Consider the following 5,465-nt stretch of genomic DNA (forward strand, 5'->3'; position numbering starts at 1 on the left):
GTAATTCAATGGTGATACAATATAATATGTCATATCCTTTAGCCAGAACAAGGCTAGTTTTGAAGGAAATGAGCCATGGGCAACAAGCAAAGAAGCTTACCACCTGTTTCTTATGAATTTAAAATTCCTTGTGATTTAAGCTAGGATATTTACAGGGTTACCTTGACATTTCCTGGTGATCAAGGACAATGAATAGGTCAAGGCCAATGTCAACACCTGTTCTAGATCACACTGCAGGGCCCTCTTCTGTTCTTTACTTTTTATTCTCAGACTTTTATTATACCTTAAAGGGTTTGGGCGCTACATATTTATTGATAGCCTATCCCCAGGATAGGCCATCAATATCTGAGTGGTGGGAGTGCAACACCTGGTATCGCCCATGATCGCCTGTTACCGTCACTAGCTGCAATTTCTCAGATGCTGCCGGAACTTAACAGATTCGTAATTTCTATCATTGCTGTGACTAAGTACTGCAGAATAGGGGTGGACCTGTAATACCCGGCTGCAGCCATAATAGTTTTGATGGAGCTGTGGTGTTTCGGCAGCATCTCACAGCTTTCTGCTGCCGCCAGTGCTTGTAACAGCTGTATGGCAAGGTGGAGAAATTGGAAAGCCAAAAATTCTGCTGACCATGAGAATAAGTCCCACATCCAAATTTATGTCAGAAAAACAATAAAATTACAAACTTCCTAGCATAAAGCAGCATCTCTCCTTTTTAATGTTAGTTCACGTATGGTGGGTTAATAGGGAACTATTTAGAAAAAATAACATCAGAAAATATTTGTCATTTTTGTATAAAATACACAAAAATAGCAACAGAAAACATTGCAAAAATGTAATTGGTGCCATTATTAGTGCACCTAATACAAGATGGATGAAAAAAAGTTGAGACATAAGAACCAGGAGCTGACCTTGTAGCAGGGTCACTGATAAGTTGAGGTTGTTCAATAAAAACAAGAGAGCATTGAACCATTGCAATTCATTGACAGTACACAAATATCAGTAGAATCTATTAGAAATTTAGAACATTGATTAAATGTGCTTAGGAGGACTAAGCAGATCAGTATTAAGTTTGTTAAATTAGAACAGAAAGAAAAGGATATTGCACATGGTATCCTTCTTTTTCCATATTCCAATGGATTAAAGAGTATTTTTTTAAATCTTTTTTGTGCATTTATTATTTGATTGATCACCTTGGCCTCACTTAAAGAAGATAATGGAAAACATGGTAATAAACTATGCTTATGTTCAATCTGGAAAGTCTGGCTGAGTGTCAAAGCTAGCTCCACACTCACAGCTTCACAATGTAGTGAAGGCTTCTTAGACTGCATTTGTATGTAGTTTACTGTCTCATCTGAGTGACAATACTACTCTTCAGATTCTCCGTGTTACTCTATATGCTATGCATGAGCCGTAAGTCTCTTTTATAGTGAAAGCCTATGGAACCTTGTTCTGGAGCTCAATGGGCTTATATTGTAAAAGCCACTTCTGGATCACAGTGTATATACACATATATCCAATCTTACTGGGAAAAAAAGTTAGCATTTCACAAGTCATTGACCAAGTAAAATTTTGTTTTGAAATATGTTTTTTGTGCCATGACATCCCAATGCTGTGCTATTAATTTAGTCAATGTATGCTTTAGTTAGAAGATATATTGTATTTTAAATTATATTGAAAGGTAATTTGTAAAAAACTGTTTGTATGAGTAGACAGACACCGAATTCACCCCTTTAGAGTCTCTATATCTATATCCTGCTTGAAAGAATATGGAATAATCTTCAAATGTGATTGGACTATCTCACATGAAAATGAAATTAAATAAAAATATCTGCATAATTATTGTGTTTTAGATAAAGTAAAGGTTTGGCTTTTTTTTTTTACAAAGGACCTTGGAGGTCTTTCAAGTGTTTTTTGTGGATAGCTATAGCAGTTGATTCTAAGCTTGTACAAAAGAAAATTACCCAACAGAACTATACTGAATTTGAAAAGAACCCGCCAATTCTAATAATTCCTCTGTGTTAACAAATACTTGAATTTTTTCAGAAATAATATTTTGGGAACTCTCTTTTGTTTTGTTCCTTAATTAATTTTCCTAGAGATGTATGAAAAAAAATGAAAAGAGGTGGGATTATTGGGGGGTATTTCTCTACCCAGTGTAATGTCATGCAATCAGAGCAGCACCTCTTTGACAAGGAGAGTAGTGTGAGTAGTGTGATTTAGTCAAATAAATAAGGCAGCACACTGCAGCGCTGAAACATGCAAACATGAAACATGAAAGTTGAACTGCATTACTGCTCTAGAAATATGTAAAAATGAGAGCATTTAGCGCATAAATTGGCCAATTCATGTGTACCTGGTAGCCACATTAGGGCATCTCTCATATACCAGGTCCTACACTTTCTTTTCCTCGCTGAGAAAAAACTTCTTCATCTGAATGGGTACCTGTGAAACCTCTTCTTAGACTAAATTTCTCTCTCTCTATGGAGGGTAATGGACCTGCTGTGATTAAATCACCTGTGACTAAGAGGCGGAGTGCTCGGTCAGAAGGCTAGTGAATACAAATTTCAAAAAACTGACCGTCACATCCAAACATAGATCAAGTGTTAACAGGTGCTTAACCTAGAGTCACCAACTCGTGCAAAGTCAAATAAATAAGGCACCACACTGTAGCGCTAAAACATGAAAACATGAAACATGAAAGTTGAACTGCATTACTGCACTAGAAATATGTAAAAATGAGAGCATTTAGCGCATAAATTGGCCAATTCATGTGTACCTGGTAGTCACGTTAGGGCACCTCTCGTATACCAGGTCCTACACATTCTTTTCCTCGCTGAGAATAAACATCTTCATCTGAATGGGTACATGTGAAACCTCTTCTTAGACTAAATTTTTCTCTCTCTCTGGAGGGGTAATGGATTTAGTCCTAAATTTGGAGGAGTTCCAGAGGAACATCACCACACAGAGTTATGAGAATTTTTATTGCATATGGAATACATTGCTAAAACAGTTCAGGTCATGAGAGCTGTCCTCTTTAAGAACATGCAATCTTTTTGGCTAATTTGGTAAAGTAAGTGAGCACGCATGGTTCCAATTAATGTTACATTTTTTTCTGTTTTTATATTTCACTTATTTTGTGTAAATGTCATTGGATTGTTAAAAATTCCATGGCAGATTGAATAAAAGTTATGCAAAGAAATTGATTGATAATTAATAAAAGTAGGAAAGGAAAGTCCAATTAACAATGTCTTAGAACGACCCATAAATAAACGTTTCACACAGGGCTACATTATTCTTCATGCCTTTAGGCTTTCCAGTTACTTAAGGAAAAATTGAATGGCTTGAGCAACATGAAAGTCATTTTGGCTTTTAGCCGTGAGGTTATGACAGAAACAAAACTCTGCCCCTCCTTTCATGTAGCTAAAAGAACAGAAGTAAAACAACAGACTCCTACAGTAGTTAACATATTTTTACAAAGATTCGTCACATGCTATTTTTTCTTTATATATTTCATTTTGTTCATTGTTCCTTTTCATTAAACCTGCATAAACAGGCAGCCAAACAAATGATGAGGAAAACATTAGAGTGTTAAAGAAAACAATGGGAACAGTCTAAGATAAGAAGCGATCATTTAATGAAAAGCAGGAATAGTTTTGTAGGAACGGTGCAATTTGCTAAGCATGCCTGATCTTTACCTGTCCCACATGAATAACACCGTACATTGTTGTAGCTCACAGGAGGCCTCTGATTTCTGCCAGCTTAAACAGAATGATTGGAAAGTGAATCATTTCCTGCAATTTAATTCATAGCTGAATTCAAGGTACAGAAAGATAAGGTCATACAGACAACGATCTGTCTCCAGAAAGCTATCAAAATTGTAATGTTTCTATAGGAGGAACCTTAATTGAAAGAAATAGACTTTCTTATTGGGATGAGACAGGACTGCAGAGTTGGGGAAGGCCAGCAGTCATTGTCCACTGGTTTCATAATGTAGTTATGCTGAAATTCTAATAATATATCATGTATTCATAGTGTTTTATATGTATATGTATTGTGCTGAATTAGATCAGAAGAACAGCTGCAGACTGAAAGCTTCTGTGCTGAAAAGGTAATTTAAAGCTCCAACTAAAACGAGCCTCTAAATGAGGACATTTGAGAAACACCAATGTATAAAACATCAGTATAGTGCCAAGCTTATATGCATGAGCATAATTTGTGTATTTTTCGTCTGCTCACATAATGATGTCTAGTTTAATATGAAGCATAGCATGTAATATAGAGTTTATATTATTTATAACACAAATTGTAATAACACTCAAAAGTTTTTTTGCTAAAGGAACTAATGGAATAATAACAGTTTCCAACACAACAGTCATTAGTAACAGCATTAACAATAATATAATGATAAAAGCAAAATAAGACGACCCTGCTCATGAGAGCTTACAATCTACAATGAGGTGGGAGAGATACAAAGTACAGGTGTGTATTTACAATGATGTATTTACAGTGAAGGTCCAGCCATCTTCAGGGGATGGGGGATAGGTGGAGATAGTAAATGACCTACACATGCACACTTGCACCTAAAATGATTTTGATTAGGGAACGTGATAGGCCTCTCTGAACAAATGTGTTTTGAGGGCGCTCCTAAAACTGTTGTAGTTGTGGCTGGCCCTAATTTCTTGGGGTAGAGCATTCCAAAGGATTGGCGCAACGCGGGAGAAGTCGTGGAGTTGGGAGTGGGAGGTACAGATTAGTGCAGAGGTTAGTCAAAAGTCATTTACAGAGTGCAGGGATCGGAAAGCTCAATAGACAGAAACAAGGGAGGAGATGTAAGGGGTTGCCGCACTGTGAAGAGCTTTGTGAGTAAGAACAAGTACTTTGAATTGTATCCTATAATGAATGGGCAGCCAGTGTAATGGCTGGCGAAGAGAGGATGCGTCCGAGTAACAATTAGCCAGTTGGATGACCCTGGCTGCTGCATTAAGGATGGACTGAAGAGGGGAAAGTCGAGTGAGGGGGAGGCCAATTAATAGAGCTTCACAGTAGTCCAGGCGGAAGTGGATCTGGGTGACAGTGAGGGTTTTTGTTGTTTTCATGGTGAGAAAAGGATTCTAAAAATGTTCTTTATTACTAAACGGCAAAAGCAGGCAAGAGATTGTATATGGGGTGTGAAGGAGAGATTGTTGTCAAACATGGAATAACAATCCTTAATATAATCACCTTTGTATTCAATGTTGGAGTGAGATGGACTTTGCTGGACAACACATTAGAGCATTAAAACACCATTCCAATGGGTTTTGTTATTTTACAGCTGGAGTGGTGTCACTAATCTAAATTACCTGCCCCTAGTAATATACTTATCAGCCCCTGTCTTCTCTTCTAGGCACCGCTACAGTCATCTTCTGCACATTGTGATCTGCCAGGTCGTTCCAGTGTTTGCTGGACGATCCAGGAGTCACTGC

Source organism: Ranitomeya imitator, chromosome 1 (genome assembly GCF_032444005.1).
Source record: "Ranitomeya imitator isolate aRanImi1 chromosome 1, aRanImi1.pri, whole genome shotgun sequence".
Taxonomy (NCBI): Eukaryota; Metazoa; Chordata; class Amphibia; order Anura; family Dendrobatidae; genus Ranitomeya; species Ranitomeya imitator.